At 43.4% G+C, this 17,445-nt stretch overlaps 2 long non-coding RNA genes across 4 annotated transcripts in view; one reads left to right on the plus strand and one right to left on the minus strand.

Annotated features, from left to right (window-relative positions):
- Window positions 1–3,463: 3,463 nt before the first annotated feature.
- Window positions 3,464–17,445, plus strand: part of LOC129385640 (uncharacterized) — a 35,694-nt gene continuing 21,712 nt past the window's right edge. For all 3 annotated transcript variants that reach the window (XR_011895515.1, XR_008613121.1, XR_008613120.2), the window contains exon 1: window positions 3,464–3,595. This is a non-coding gene — a long non-coding RNA (uncharacterized lncRNA). The remainder of the gene's footprint in view (window positions 3,596–17,445) is intronic.
- On the minus strand, window positions 7,660–13,414 carry LOC129385641 (uncharacterized). The gene is made up of 4 exons (XR_008613122.2): window positions 13,330–13,414; window positions 12,096–12,161; window positions 9,561–9,734; window positions 7,660–7,859 (listed from the first exon to the last, which is right to left on the minus strand). It is a non-coding gene; the product is annotated as an uncharacterized lncRNA (long non-coding RNA).

Raw genomic sequence — 17,445 nt, forward strand, 5'->3', positions numbered from 1 at the left:
ATAATTTTTTTCGTGAGGTTTTCAGCTGCTGCTGTATTCGGTTCAGTTTCGTACCGAGTTTTTTGTGGCGTCCTGCAACACTACGCAGAGAATCTTTCTTTCAAACGAAGCGCGTCTCCTTCGCTATTGTCTTGTGGTCATAGGGGGCAGGGTGTTTTTTTCAAGCTGCACTTGCAGCTTTTGTTCCCTGTCTCCCCCAATCTGTTGGAAATAAAGATATTCAATTCAAATTCAAATTCAAATATTCGTATCACAGTACCATTGCGGCATGTCACTTGCATAATGTGCGCTGCCCTATGGAGGTTCTGTTTTCTCGCGCGGAGCCCAGCTAGCAGTGGAGGTTGCATTGTTGCAGGCAGAATATTATGAAAGCGATAGCTTGGCCTGTCACTAGGCGCATAGCGATAGCTCTAAGGTCTAAAGAAGCCAGCGTTGCAACCATGAAAATCACAGGGAAAAACCTCGAAAGAAGGTCGCTAGCCTTATCAGCGCCAGACTAAAAGCCCGTCCGATAAATAAACATTAAGGCCGTCGGCAATGTATTTAAAAAGTTTTGAGAGCACACTCCTAGAATAGTGCCGTCTGTGCATGAATCTCGGGGGCCACAAGAAATGAATTATGTAGTGAACAAAAACGGTGTTAGGCGTGCCGTAAAAAAAAAAAAGTTGTTCTCGTAAACCTGGCGGCGCTTCGTGTGATGGTCAGCAGTTGCCTTATATATTTGTGTAGAGACAGTGAAGTCGCTAAACTTTGAGGACATTCCTACGGGTAATCTTAAGCACTATTGTTGCCATTATTTTGAGTCGTTTTCGGTAATTTATCATTAGCGGAACAAATTTGTTGCCAGTAAAGAAGGACAAAACAACATAGGTGCTCGCTCTCGCAACACAACTGTGTTACCGCTAAACACGCTGCATGCTTAATGAAGGTCCTGCATAGCTAACTCCACCATTCGCTTGACGTGGTGTCTAAGAATGTCAGTGTGCCAGCTTATATCATTCAAGACGCAAGGCTCGCGTGCACCTGACCGCGTGAGAGTTTGTGACAGCAACAGCAAGCAAAAACAAAACATTAAAAAAGAAGCTAGCAGTAACCGTTAATGTAGGGTTGCTTACTTGTCGTGTCATAACAACCGAAACGGCCGAATTTTTGTCATACTTATAAGCGACAAATAGCTTTCGTATGGCTAGAATTATCTTGTGGATAGCCTGGTGAAGGACTGCATTGAAACGGTGCAAATGAGGGCAACGTGTTCATCTCTCCGATTTTGCAAAACATTGAATACTATAGAGGTAAGCTACAGGAAAGGTAGCCCACCGCAAGCAACTCAAGCCAAGCATACAGGTAGGCTCGGAAACGTGGCATCTAACCACTGGCCTAAAGTTGGTTTTTTTTTTGTTTACGATTGAGCTAAGCACTTTTCTTTATTGAATCAGGGAACGTAAAATGTAAGCATATTAACATTTCTTATGAGGAACTGCTCGAGTTTCATAAATTGGAAATCAGTTTTTTATTGTTGATACCTCATATAAGGGCGGAGAGAAAATAGATAGGCTTAGTATAACGTACCTTCAGTCATCAAGCTTCTTGCATATCCAAAACTTGAGTGCCTAGAAGTGACCTAAACGTTTGACGCTGCGTGTACTTACAGGAGGGGCATCTCGTGTCTGCTCGCGGGCTATACTGGAGCTTGCGTTGCAGCTCTCACGAGTGGCTGTTACGGGTGAAAGGGCCGGATATTTTGCAAATTGGCGGCTGTATTGTAAACAATGAGAACTGCTGCTTAGCGCGCCTGCATTTTACAGTCGTGTCAAACTTGGCTTCCTAGAGAAGCCTATATTTCGTTGACCGATTCGCTCGGAGGGCGAAGCATTCACAGTGGTACCAAGGCTTGGCACTGCGCTTTAAGTCCTTTAATTTTGCCATAATTATACAAGGGTAACAGAGAGGACAATACCGTTCCCTGGAAGAAAGGAGCACTATTTCTGCTAAGCTGGGTGCGGAGTGTTGACGGCACACTGCACGCGAGCCAATTGCTGCTGGCTGGAAGTAACTGCGCCCCGGCTATTACCAGGTTTCGCAGAACGCTGACACGAGGGCGAGCGTCGTCAGTGTGCGTTTCCCCTCCCCCCCCCCCCCCTCATTCGCCTCATTTCGGCGTTTTTTTTTTTATTCCGATACCTCAAAAGCCCCTGAAGGGGTTTTACATGTCGGGTGGGCGAGTACATTTTATGTAACATAAGTTAGTTCTTCGATGATGCGTGTAAAATCAAGAGGGTTCTCATGAAGAGCAGCTGAATCGGGAAGGTCATTCCAGTATATTGAGGTACGAACAAAAATTGAAGGAAGTTGAGTGGTAGTTCGGGCTGGAGGAGGATACTGGGCGTTGTTATGGTTAGTCCGGTTGGAATGTCGATAAACTGCACAAATGTTGGAGTACCAGGGAGATGCATGCAAGAAGTGGTGAAATATCGAGAGACGCGCAGCTATCCGGCGAAGTACAAGGTTAGGTAGGTTAGCCAGTGACTTCAATTCTGCAGTACTGGAAGTGAAAGAATAATCAGAGAAAGCACACCGCGCCGCGCGATGTTCAATTCGTTCTAACATGTTAATATGGTTAGCTTGGTAAGGGCCCATATAGCACATGCATATATTCGGCTTTAGGTCTAATGAAAGTACAATACGCTAGATGTTTGACAGGGGCGCAGGGGCGGGAGCGAGTCGGCGCAAGTAGCCAAGCCTGCGGTTAGCATCGTTAGTTATCTTGCTAATGTGTGTGAACCATGGCACATTGGAGGGAAGATTGATGCCAAGGTATATGCAAGCGTAAGTATTTGTTTAGGAAAGGTATTTGTTAGACGAACTGAGACTGACAGAACACAGCCACTGCGAGACAGCCATCCGTTAAACGTTAGACGAAGTAAGCTCAACATTTACTGCTCAGACCAGTGCATACTCACAATAGCTGTGCATACTATGCATATCGCGCGCCCATATAATGCCAACAGCGCAAGAAAGAACGGCTGCCCGGCTCCCCACTCGGGGAGATTGATTGGAACATTTAAGGTTGGCTTTTTTTCGTTTTGCAGCCGAATGCACTCCACACAAACAGAGACCATCTAAGCTTCCGGTGCAGGCGCACTGTTAAAAAAGTGCGAAATACCAGGCACATCCCACGCGGCCGCAGTCACGCGAACGCCGTACCTGCCGCGTCGTGAAACGGGCTTTACCTTCTCCGAACCCGTTTTACAAATAAATGTTGTTTAAGGGGTATGATAAGTAGTTATTCCAAGCGTGACTGTTGCGGCGAGTACCGTTATTGCCTGCGACTGCCAGGAGTACTACCCTATATCCCTTTTGCTAATGCAGCATTAAAACTTCAATCGAACTAACTTTTTGCTCGGAACTTAAGCGACGACGTCACCGCGCGCAAGAACACGGCCAGTCGCACGCAGGCCTAGTTTCTGCGATGGTTTCGGACGTGCGAGCGGCGGCGGCTTCGTGCAGGGTTTCGCCATTTCTCCCGTTTTACGCTGCTGCAAGGTCCACCCGCGCAGCTTTGTTGATTCTCTGGGTCCTGTCAATGGATTGCATGGTAAGTTCAAATGAACTTAAATTCTTTGTTGTGTCACAAAGCTGTTTATCTACGAACGGCTGGTCTAACATCCCACCCATGCGCCTGCATTTCTATATGGCACGCTTTCTTGCTATAGATTAATACGCCAGACCTCATGCGAGTGCTCTCGTAATGTTCAGCCGTCGCCATTCTTTCTGGACGTGCAACTGAACAGAATAGCTCGATCTATCGCCCCTGGAAATCTAGAATTTGTCGCCGAATCGCCGGCCGGTACTTTCTTGTCACTTCGTCTAGCCGCGCTCACAGAGCCGAAATGGGCAGTTGATGTGCCTGTGTGGTGGTGATTTCCATAGTGTGTCGTCGCACGAGTTTCTTTAGGCATTGACCGCGTGCTCACGTCTGCGTATGCCTCGCAGGTGCTAATAATAACGAGCAAAAGTGTGGCCACAGATGCTACCCGCACCTTACGCTGACGCACCGGCATTAGATTACGCGCCCCCTGCTCTAGACACGTTCGACCAGCGCTGGAAAGAAATTCGCGAGTGAGCTGCGGTTATCGCCGCGCGATTATCTTCGGGAATGGCGCATCGCTTCCAACGCTGGCGGAAAATTAGGCGCGGCTAAGGCTACGCTGCTTAGACGAAAATGCCGCTCGTTCAGATACCGCCACGTTCAGATACCGCCTCAGAAGCCGGCACGGATCAGATACCTTGCTGGAACGGCCACTGCGAGGACGACCCGGTGAATTCCTTTCGAGCGTGGGTCGAACACGCCCTGAGCAGCGGCGCTCCCAACGCGCGTTCTCGATTACAACGCCGGCGTTCTACACGTTCTACACTCGTAAGCAAGCACGTTTTGGGTCGTATCTTTCCACAGAACAATAATGGTCATCGGCCTTGTCGGCATTTCCTTTCTCTAACGCTGCGAGCTCGGTACTTCCAAGTGACGAACGGAATGCACGGTATCAGAATGACAGATCATTCTCGAGAGGAAAGTAGCGAGCGCAGCGTTTCAATGAAAGGAAACGCAAGCAAGACAGGTGATGATTATCGTTGTGTGGCGAAATGCGACCCAAAGTCTGTACATATGTTTAAGAGTGTAATAGAAAACGCATATGTCATCTCTGGCCACTCGCCCGCATGTGCTTGTCGATAACGGATCTGAGCTTTGTACTAACGCGTTCTGGGGAGGTTTGAGGAACTGCCTTGGTTAGGTCGTGAGACACTCTCTTCAGAGGTCTCGCAGAAAAATCGTCGCTAATGGGCCACAATTGACAATACAACTCTCATCACATACATTTGATGCAGAAAGCAGGCCCACGTCGCATTCTTGGTTTACCCTCCATACAGGATCCTTGTGATAGAAAGGCAACCTGAATGAATTAGAAGACTTGCGCATGCTCAGGAGTATTTAGAAAGGCGTTGTGCTCGCTTTAACAAGTAACGTGCAAAATAGCTGACTCGAATGTTGGACATGTGCAGCCTTTCAGAACTCACATAAATAAAACCGCCTTTGACCGGTGGATCTCGTCATCCGGGCAATAGGACAGGAAGCTATTCATGGTGCTCGCGTAGGAACAGAAATACTAGTGTCTCAAATATATTTCTGTTGTCGAATGAAAGCTTTATTAGATAGAAAGAAATGTCCACACCAAAGAATCTATCTAATCTCTACGAGAAGTTAGGAACAGCTTCATGACTGTTTTGTTTGCACGCCTTTCTTGGGGCTGCCTAAAATAGCCCCAGTCGGCTATCCCTACCGCCATCTGCGCCATCGCATTGTGCTTACGTCACCATCTGCAGTTGGTGCATACGGAAAGACCGAGAGGGTGATCGGTACAGAATCCTGCCTCGGAAACGTTGCTTTCGAAAACACCCAAAAGTCAAGCTGTAAAAAACTGGGCACTTTTATGTTCATACACGGCCAAAGTACGCGAAATTACACTATAGAATATGTGACGACAGGCACACGAAACCATAGCCACAAGGGGGCGCGAAACTTAAAAACCAGGAATGTCAGCGTTCAGTTCAACTGCTAATAACAAGCGTTTTCCTGGCAAATCAATGCAGAAAGGTTTTTAATGAGTACCCTTTGTGAACAAATTAATTTTGAATTTGACCTTAGCGTTTAGTTAACTCCTGTTGTATTTATTTATTCTATGTGGTGCATTTTATTTGTGTTCCGTTAATATGCCTTGGAATCTAGAGCAGGGTCGAACCTCGGCAGAACAACGTGCGTAGTGTACTGTGTTCTACTTTAGTCTTTAGATTTATCCTGTTGCTTTTCCTTTCCTCCTTCCTCCACTCCTTCTTATCTTCCATTTCTGTGTTGCTGTCGCCTCCCTTCAGAAGAGCAGGCTGGTGTTGTATGCCTTCCGGTGGCAGTTGCCAGCCTGCTCCTCGCTTTACCTTTCTTGTTAACTGTGTATATGTGTTCAAAACAAATAATAATAATAATAATAATAATAATAATAATAATAATAATAATAATAATAATAATAATAATAATAATAATAATATTATTATTATTATTATTATTAATATTAATCTGGAGTGGATGTGGACATGAATGTGACTGAGCTCCTGTGAATGTTAAAGTGAGTACTAAGTGTGCAAGGGTACAAGTAAGTGTGAACAAATGTCGACAATAGCAATATGAATCGAGATCCAGTGGCAAGCGAGTTTAGGATCCCGCATGTGGTAGAGGCGCTGGTGAGAAAGAGTTCTCATAAGTTTGAATGCGCCTTCAGTAGCAGGACAGCACAAGACGTCAACCGGCCCTGTCGACATCAGCCCACCGGGAGTTCACTTTTTTACAATGTTCTGATTGCAAATACGTTCGAAGACTCTAACCAGAGGCATCACACTGTCTTCAAGTTTCTTGTGTGGACTGAGATAAGCGGTGACAAGAGCAGCGGGCCAGCACTCTGTCTTCTTGCTTCGTTTCAATGTTGCTTCGAATGACCACATTAGTTTCAGAAACTAAATTAAGTATCTTATACATCGCGGCGTGCCTTGACACGACGGTAAGAATGCCCAACATTTTGCGTTTCTACTGGCACCGACTTATTGTACCAGTCGGCGCCTACGCGTAGAAAGGCAAGAAATCAATACGTTGAGTACGGCACAAGGTCAAGGTGCCGGCGTGATGTTAGCGTCATCAGGTAAAGAGGCGACGGGCATACAAACGAGGAAGTTTACACGCCCCAACAGTTCCAGAAAAGAGTAACTGCGCCAAAGTTGGGACGACCTGATACGTATACCCGCTTTATGTAAGGCCCGAATTTCTCTATGAAGCTCCTTGCTGCTCAATAGTTGGTTATCGATCTCCTTCCAGGATAGCACATTATCACCCCTCTTTCCACAAAAGAAACTTTATGAAGCACCAACTCCGATGGCTATCCAAGATCGCGCGTAAGGTGCTCTGGGAGGTGGTAATTTGTGGCGGTATCCTGCACTATGCGGTATGGGTAAATTTCCTCTAACTGGTATTACGCATACGCGAAAGACAACCGGTATTTTGCGCCGAACTTTTGGTGTGACCGCCTCTGGTCGCAAACATGAGACAAAAGCCGCAGCGCTTCCAGCTAGCTACAACTTCTGCGTCTTAGACCAGAGGCGCAACGTTCCTTCTTATCTTAGATAAGAACAAGAAGAGCTATGATATCGTTCGAAACAAAACTACTTCGTAGTTTGGGAAGCTGGTGTAATGCTACAACAGATGTAGATGGGGAACACAATAAATTAAAACAAAACAAAACAAATATCTCCACACGGCGACGCGCCACAAGTGGCGGTGTGTTAAAAAATTTATTTGCGGATGTAGTACCCTTGCGTACACAGATCTCCTGGTGCTAAACTGAAATTGTCCAATATAGTCTTTAAAAATTATCTCTTCTCAATTTTGTCTCTACCTTTCGAACAAGTAACATTTGTTGTTGTTAGTAGTATATCGCTGAAAGCTTTTATTTCCATGGGTCTCTTGCGAATGTTTCGATGTGCTGTTACATTTCTTCTGGCAAATTTGAGACTTTTGAACAATTCACAGATATTTTGAGGAAATATTGCGCACTGCATGAGAAATACTCAAATTCCACAGGTGCCTGCTGTTCTTTATTTCATAATTTTTTGTTTGTCATAGCACATCGCATGCTTCTCTATTGTTTCATTATGTTGCGAAGAAACCTTGACTAATCTAAGATGTCCGTCATCCTGTCCACCTGCTTATACTCAATATTGAAAGTGGCAGATGTTTTCAATCTCTGGATCTCCCCATCTGAAACCTTATAGAAGAAGAAAAAGAAGAACATCATCAAAGTGGGAGATCAACTAAGCGTTATCAAGGCAAAATACCGCAAAGTGCATCCACAATATTCATCAAACTTTTACTTCCTTGCAGACCTACATAAGACATTTGAACTGCATTTTTGGATGCCAACAAACTTTAGAATTTGACATGAAGCTATTGTAGTTTGTTGCATAGGTAAATGCTATTAAATGACACAGCGGGGCGTAGTAAATGTGGAATGACACTAAGCAATTAGCCCACCTTTTTTTTGAGCTCTGCAAGTTCTCATAACAGATCATTTCTATGGCTTCTTGTTGTTAAGCAAGCCGAATAATTTAGGAGAATGTTGTAGCTCATCAATACACTTTGTTTGACGCGTTAGACCCGATGCCTCAGAACATTCCCCTTTAACTGAGTACACCTAGCCACTTCTATTCGCAAGTCCTTTCTGCAGATTACGCGCATCCCGATGCTTTGAAATGCATAGTCCCGGCTTATATTGGGGGGTACTGCCCTTTGATACACAAGAAGCTTTTCCTTGTCTTTGCAAGAAGCTTTCGATCCAAATATTCACTTTTATATAGAAGTAAAAATCCGGTTTGTGTGCTAACGACCATTATACCATAGAAATTGCGTCACCCTAACGCCGCCTTCCTACCCTCAGAGCAGCATGATGGGTGCTGTACAAATACCAAAGGGCATCGAAAAAGGTGCTGCAGATAAAAAAGTTCCGAACGTTATTCTCCTAAAAAAAGAAACACACAAGCGGTGTTTCGCTGCTTCATTGATAAAATGTGACACTTGATTCTCAGATCGTTGCAACTCATCTGTGATATCACTTTATGAGTAGTTAACTTGCCATTCTAAAGTAAGCACGTTATAATATGACCCTAGCTTCGCAGATTGTTGCGACTCATCTGTGATATCAATTTACGAGTAGTTAACTTGCCATTCTAAAGAAAGCACGTGATAACATTACCGTAGCACCACAGTTACCCCTATAAGACAGCGCGCCTAGTACTGTTGAGCTACCGTGGAGTACAATCGCCACTTGTTTTAGAAGATCCTTCGAAAAAATCCAGAAGCAATGTCGAACTTAGACTGAAGGCATCCGCCTCCTTGAAGGTCTCCAGTGAATTCCAGCACTTGTACTTTGCGTAATATGTACTTGACGGAAATATCCCCAGTAGCGATGTCCTAACATGGTAATAATTGCCAGCAACACTATGAATGAACATTTTTGCCAGAGAAGTGACAGAACGCTAAAACAGTCCATATATTAATGTGCCTAAATTAAACGCACAACACAAAAAGCTGCATTTATGTGGTAAGTTACATAACGACCCTGGTTCTACCTTAGGAATTTTACATGCTCCACGAACATCAGTAGAGTTGCGGTAGTTCAAGGGGACGAAACGTTTCTACATTCAGGTTTTCCGGCGAAGCGAAGCCTTGCTATGTCCTGTAGAAATTTACTGAGTTAAAGGTAATGAGGAGATTGCTCCGAGGAATAAAGGACACTACCTTCAAAAAGGGCGTTATGTAATAATAATAATAGTAATAATGAATGCTTTATTATTTACGCTGGCAGTTCATGGAACTACTCTATGAACTATTCTATCTCGCCTCTACCTTTCCCTTTACGTAGAAGTGGTATTTCGGACAGTCAGTTAAAAGGAAAGTAAAGGTTTGTTACCCATGCATGTCGTCACACATATTCGACATATGAGAAAACCAAATGTGATGCAGTTTCCCACGTCATGAGCAACACATGTGTCATTTGCCGGATCATAATACCACATAGTAACGCCGTTGCTGCAGTCGGGGCTTGGAGGTTCGGCCCCGCAGCGTAAGCCTAGCAAACCACGACCTAGAATATACGAGAAACTGCATTACTCGTTGTCGTGCACTGTGAAAATTGCAACATGCTTAGCACACGCATTTGTTTTCATCAAAAATAAAAAAAGAAGCACGAAGTAACTGAAACTAAGGAAAATTTGCCTTTCCACAATGACATTCACTGACCTAACTGAACAATGTTGCAGTTGTTGCGTCTATTTTATCTGCGCATTTCTGCTGCTTGACAGAGTCATGCATCGCTTGCAATGGAGCAAGGGATTTTTTGTGATAGTAATCCAGGCAAAGCAGGGGCATGAAAGGCTTAAAGAAAGGAAAACGATTTCTCCAGAATCAAAGCAGGTCTCATGTAAAGTCAGGAGCACAAAGCAAACTTTGTTTTCGCTTGGTTCTCCGCGTTCTGCAGGGTACAGTATCGGGCTGCTGGAATAAGGAAACCGGGTGCGAAAGCAATCGTAGTGCGAAGTTGGGTCACGGGTCACAATGCATATGTGCCACTCATAAGATTACTCATTTCATGCCAACTTGTGTTACTGAGTATGCGCCTCAGCTGATGCGCCACTCTCCAATAGACACCGTCGATAAATGGTTAAGCGGGCGCAGCCGTTGACGTTGCCGTAGCTGCCGCATGAACCCAATCTTTTCTGCAAAACTCAGCGTGCTGCAACATATCCGTATACTCTTAACTAAATGAAGAAAACCAACACACCGATTATTTTCATATAACAAAGGGGTGATATGGAATTGGGTGTAAAATTATGCGAGTAGGGTGTATCTGTGTGTAGCCGTCACTTTTGTGCAGCCGTCAGAATCAACATCAAAAAGAGTTGGGCATTTCATGTCGAATAAACTCGAAGTTGCAAGGCGCCGCCTAAGGAGCGCTTTAGAGAAATAACTTTGTAAAGGTAGGTTCAATATTAGTGAATATCCAAAAACTTCAAGTATCTTGCTAGCGTGCTGCCCCGAGGCGAGCTTCACGTCCAACATGGACATTCTCTGATTCTGCCTCGACAAGCGTCCATAAGCATCTTCCCTGCTTTCTTATATATCAACTACGATGGACCGTGTCACGTTTACTTTACACGCCCGTTCTCTCTTTTTTAAATGCGAACCATTTCCTGGTGAAAATTGGCCGCTTTGACAGTATATCTGCCTGTCTAACCACCTACGACTTGATGCTCTTATCGTCATTTCGTTAACTTGTTATGTGCCAAAAGAGACATAGTATGGCGAGAGTGTAAGATTACCATAAACGATCGGTCATGACATGAATATGATGACATGTGTGTCATGTAGGTCATGAAACAGCCACCTACCTCTTGGTGTGTACAAAAATTGGAATAGTATGACAAGAGTGTATAACGAACATAAATAATAGGTCATGACATGAATGTCGTAACATGAGTGTCATGTAGGTCACGAAACAGCCGCCTCCACCTTGGTGCTCTCATGGTCGTTTCGTTTAACTCGGTAAACTCTCCGCACACTGCATTTCGCATAAAATCGACTCCCACAGGGCATGGGATCTTACATCTTCTTTTTATTTTTCTTTCACATTTTGTGTAGCGCGGCGCATCGTTGGCTGTTACTCTTTGGCTGAATTTCCAAAGCCACGTCCCATATTCAGAGGCGTTACAGGCTGTGCGTTCCTTGTTAAACGCATTTGTGCGAGCGTCCTTGATCGTGTGGCAGGAAGTGGTGCCGTCTCTAGGGGAAGGGCGCGCTCGTTTGCACTTGAAACTCGGCTGTTTCGAGACCGTACATTAATTTGACAATTTGCAGGAAAGATAATGACGCCGTGTTGCCGGCGCCTATTCTTTCTTTCTTTTTGCAATGTCTGAACCTAGTGTCGGGCTCTTTAAACGGCATGCCACGATGTATCAGCGACTCTTTTAGCCTCTTCTTGAGTTGTGCTAATGAAAGTTGTTTTGAAATAAAGGCTGCGCGCTTCCAAATTAATAATTACCTTATAAATATAGGTTCTAGCATTGCTCACATATGTGAACAATATGATGACGTATGATGTGTAAGGTCGTTTTTATTTCATAATCGCTTAAGCGTACTGAAGGAGAAATTTTCTAGTGGTATCCAGAATTAGTGCAGCTAACGACATTAGGCAGTACGAATTACCACTGAAAGTATGCACCTAAATTTCGCACTCTTTTCACCTCTTGTAGCCCGTACCACACTCCTCTCTTCTTGCCTTCCTGGAGTACGTAATTATTAGAAGACCAATGCTGAATTGTATATTTGGCATGAGCAACAAACACGTCATTGATAATTATGATGGCTACAACGTGCTAAAGTGGCGTGAAATGTGTTTGCACTAGAGCAAGAACGTTTTCTTTCACCAAAAGATAATGGGGGCGCTTACCCCTTTTCGCAGCCGTCTTTACCGAACTCCCATATTCTTCATCTGCAAGGTTGCTTAGTCTACGCCCTGTTTTTGTAAGTAAAGTAAACGTATAATCTAGAATCAACATATATTTTATGGTAATTTGACTTAAAGAAGTAGGCCACATTGCTTAGAATACACGAAATAGAACATTTGCGAAAGTGAAGTCGACAAAAGGAAATCCATAATAAACAAAAGCAAGAACAAACCGGGTGCTACAGAAACAGATGATGCCACAAGCAGTGATAGTAAACTTCATTTTATGGAGACATTTCCGGGCACAGTTTCCATCTATTGCCTACTTCGCATTTTTGTTTGAGGTGTTCTGTACCTGTCAGGGAACACGCGCCTTCGACATGCAGAGTTTAAATGCAACAATTTTCTCCTATTTCTGCATTGTCGACAAGCGCCATTACAGAGGTAGTCCCAACATTTCTGCTTCTTTTTTGCCGGCTACGACAATGGTGACGTCAGCGACGGGGGGAAGTCTGTAGGTTCCGCATTGTTAGAATGAACATGACACTGCGGTCATACTTCATACGTTTCCTTGAAACGTACATTTGTCGTTCATTACGAAACGAATGTTGCCGTATTGTACATGGGGTCATATCTAACGAGAAGTTTTGAGGCTTTTTGAGAAGCAGTGACTACCGAGCATACTTTCTCGCTCTTGAATATTTACAGATCGCCTCAAACAAAACCGCCTTGAATTGAGCTGAAAACTTTCTGCTTTTTAAATTTCAAGCACATCAGCACGTATTCACTGCTGGTGGTATCTCCTAGCAGTATTAACAAAGTATGTTTGGCCACATTCCTCTTAAATTATACATGCTTTGTTAAATCATTTCACTCGAGACTTGCGTTTTGTGTTCATATAATAGAGCTGTACACAAGCATGCAATATGCTACTCTTGAGTGAGAGATTTGTTGCAAACATGCACCTTTGCACAGACAGCTGGCGACGGAAATAATCTTTCAGCCTGAAATACCGCTGCAAAGTGTTTTACTCGTTGTATGTACTTCAGTTTGCCAGTTACAACCTATTTGATCATCATCAACTAATTATTACAGTTGAGCCCTGTTTGTGTGTGGGGCAACGCCACATATTGTAGTTTTGTGCATTACCTATTAAATAAGGCAATAAATGCTTTGCCGGCAAATTTATAGTAATCAATAACGATGTTATTGATGTCACGGACCATATGAAACTTACTGGGTGGTGCTGGTAGCAGACGGGCAGCTCCATAATGCCCACCTTTAGAAGCTCTCCAAAGTGCTTGCTTTGTTCCATAGTAATCTATATGTTAAACAAAAGAACACGAAGCTTTAAAATTTAGTAGCGGTATCTTGACACATGCCAAGATGTCCAACGGAAGAGGGCCTTCGATGTCAATAGTGCTGATGCAATGTGCTTGTGAAAATATTTTGAGGTGTACTTCATATCTGCGAGCAAACGAACGCACTATGTGTAGTGCAATATGCTTCATACATATATGTCATCACTACTCGTATGGTTAATCATAATTCAAAATATCTTGATCAAAATTCCATTGTCTTCATGTTTGTAGATGTTGACAGTGGCAATCGTCCCCGTATGCAAATCAATTCAGTTTTCAAAATTGACTTCTTTAGCTATTTACAACACTGGAGAGTCGTGCATTTCACCACGAATGCACAATAAAATAAACCCTCGTTGCTGTCCGTGTGCACAACGAGAGTTTGGTTTAGGCTTTTGCAATAAAGAGATACAACGTAACACCACGTACGCACTTAACCGATTGCAAGTAAAAGCGTTGCTATAACTAAACCTTTAAAAAAAAATGCAATGTAGACGTACAAATAAATGAAAGGTGATACTAAAATGTGACCAAAATTGATTATCAGGACGGTGAGAATTAATACAGTTATTACAACTTATCTGCAATTTGTGAACTAATTCAGATTACCAATGTAAGGCAAATGAGATATAGAGGAGCGCATGAACATGCAGACGCACAAATAGCAACCTGTCGGTGCGTTTGTGTAATTATCTCAAGCTCTCGTGTTGTATAATCAGACATTGTATAGGGGCCCTAGAACGAGGTTTTCGTTAGCATAAGAATGCGTCACTTTCGCACATTTCGCACAGTTATCTAGCTCATGAGTTAACCTCATGATGCCCCTAAACGCAGATGCCAAAAACACAGCACGCTTCGGTTGATTTTATGTTCTGTACATTCGACATAACGCCTCTTCTTAAAATATCTTGTACAGTGTTTACTAAGTCTCCATCCGGATAATCTCTCATTTCAAGCTTCTTGTTTTCTTTAGTTTAAAACGCGAAGGGACATAGACCAAGACAAGAAAAAGACAGGATGAGCGCTAGACATTCTTTTTTATCCTCCAAGTTTCAGATTCGTAAATCATTACTGGTCAAATGTCCCGTTAGCATCGGTGACCATCCCTCAGGCAACTGAACTCCGGTGGACTAACAATACAACCGGCATTTAAAATCTGTTCTTTAGGCTGGTGGTTGTTCCGAGCCCGACACAGCGAGATTGAAGATTTATACGCGCAATGGAATTTGCCAAATCGTACAACTATTCATGTTGCCTCAGAACATTGCACGTACTCACTAGAGGAATTGGCCACACGGGAAGTAATGAAAAGGGCACTCTCCCAAAAATGAGCCCTATACACTCCCCCTGTTCAAAACGCAACCACCTTAACCATAACCACTGTGTGCCAGGAAAAGTAAAACATTTTATCCGCCCGAATGGTATTATCAAGCTGCAATGTATCCTATTACGTACTTTTGTCCACCTTTCGGTCTTCCCCAGATATGATTCACTATATATATATATATATATATATATATATATATCAAATCACTGCACCTCTAAAAGCGTCTCCGAATTTGCTTTCAGTCATAACACGAGTTGTTAAAATCTTGCGTATTGCATCTGGCAAGTCACTCAGACCCAACAATAGTGATATTGCGAACGCGCACTTAAGCCATAAATTTTGCTGACGGCTGTATCGCATATTGTTCGACGCTTTTTATCAATCAAAGATTCGTAATACGTGAAGAAAAGTACAAATCTGACCTCCACTTGTGAAATCGCCCACCACAACAGTAAACCACTGCTTGGAGCCTACCAAAAGTAGTCACACCTATTCCTAAAAGCACGCTTTTTCCATAGAAGGTGAACAGGCTTGAGCGCTCGCACTGTGCTCATTTTCTCATATTGCACTCCCGTTACTAACCAATCCATGTAAGTTGAGTGTACTGTGGTCTATTTTGCGGTGGGGGGTGGTGAATACCACAACGCCTTTGGCAACGCCATTATGTTTTGATCTCCGCATATTTAGCTAATGCGATAGTGTTCCCAATGTAACTCTGCAAGAATTCACCTAAATTGTTCGTTTAGAACTGTAATAAGGAAGTGTTACGTATACACACGGAAGTAAGAAAAAATGCACAATTTTACAGGGCAGGAAATAGGGCAGAAGAGGCTTACCGTCAGCGGTGATATGGCATATGAAGATATACACCATGAGGGTGCCTACTGGAAGCTTCATTGTAAACCTTTAGAAAATCAACGGACAAACTTTAAAACAAGCTTTCTTTTTGTTGTTACGTATATATTTCTACTGGAATCTCCCTCCAAGCAATTTGACCGTCCGGCACCTGCAGTTCTTTCTTTTACCTGGAAGAAAAAAGATGCCCCGTTCGCACGTAAAGCTTGAACAAGCTCGAAATGTCGCCAGGAGCGCAAGCAGTATTGAATACCACAGTGCAGATAGTTTCCGGATACCGAAATTATACTTTTAGAGCTTCTATTTTGTTCTGCATTGTGGAAACATTGCTGTTGCGACAATAGTGGCCAGTTCCGGAAATTCAAGAGCGTTTTCGAAAAACACGAGCTGTTGAATTCGTGGCGCATGAAACAATGTGCTTAAAAAACACACTGTGCAGATCTCCAGGTGCTATTTCCCCGAATAAATGTAGGCATTGCAGATGCATTGCTGGGTAGAGGGCATAAAACGTTCAGTGGAAACCCTCAGCGTTTCTGAAAATAGGAGATGCTCTTATTATGGGGGTACGGTGGACATGGGTTTTCTAAATATGTAGCAATTCCTTGGTTATCCGATAGTCCACATAAATGTGGTCTAAAAGTGACAATGTTCACGTGTATAGATTTGCTGAGGCAAAATATTCGGGGTAGGTGGGAAGCTTGAAAAATTAATTTTATGTTGAATGACTTTCATGAAAGTCGTACGGCCACGGGCCATGTAAGATGTGTATGCGACAAGGTTTTTTCGCGCTGCAAAACTCACTGTTCTACAAGCTTGCTTAACGTAAAGGGTTTTGCAACATTTATTAACCGAGACACACAGAGGATTGAGACACACAAAAAACACAGACACACACATGAACCGAGACACACAGATCATTGGTCATCCAGAAAATTCGTCACCCAATACTCGTGCCGCATAGAGTTTAATTTATTGTAGTATGTACTGCACGTATATTTCTCAAGTATATTTCTAGCTTTTACTTCTACGCTCGGCCTAGCAGAAATAGGCCGGCAAGCAGATAGGCTGCATTTGGTAGATTTACGACAACTTTTACGTGCGTGAATGCAGCTAATAGCAGTTGGTGTGTGCGAGAGTGTCCTTGTCAATGTATAGCCTGCTTCATCCTTTTTCCTGCGTTTTCTCACTCATGGGAAACTAAGCAGTTTTTCCCAGAGATATGCGCTTGTAGTGCAATAAAGTCACCGTCCTTGTGCAATAACTACACTCGTGCCTGGAAAAGATGAAAGCCACGAGCAAAAGTGTCGACGAAAATTGAAGTTGGTTGACGTTCAATGCCGCTTGAATTCTTGCAAATCACTTCGTCTACTCGGAGCATTATCCTCGCACGCATTTATTTTGCTTGCATATAAATACGAGCGCAATGCTTGCGCGTGTTGAGCCGACAGAAACAAATTTCAACCAGTTCATAACGGCAATTTCTTTCGTTCTTTCCTTCTCATGCGTAAAGTTGTCTTGCAAGGTTATTTTTATTTCTCCCTTAAATAGGGGAAGCAAACTTGAAGTAACGCTTTGGTTAAATAGCTTTTATCACGAATATAATTTGCAGCCCGGAATTAGCAAGTACCTTCGCTAGTATGCGGAGCTATGCAAAAATGAAAGAATGGAAAAAACAACAACGTTGCAATACCGTTTATTCATGGAATCCCTGTTCGCTTCGCGTGCGGCTTTGGCGCCAAACACAACAGGCGGCTGCTGGATATGTATTATGATGAAAAGAAATTGCCAAAGGGCATGCAACATGTGCGCA

Source organism: Dermacentor andersoni, chromosome 7 (genome assembly GCF_023375885.2).
Source record: "Dermacentor andersoni chromosome 7, qqDerAnde1_hic_scaffold, whole genome shotgun sequence".
Lineage (NCBI taxonomy): Eukaryota > Metazoa > Arthropoda > Arachnida > Ixodida > Ixodidae > Dermacentor > Dermacentor andersoni.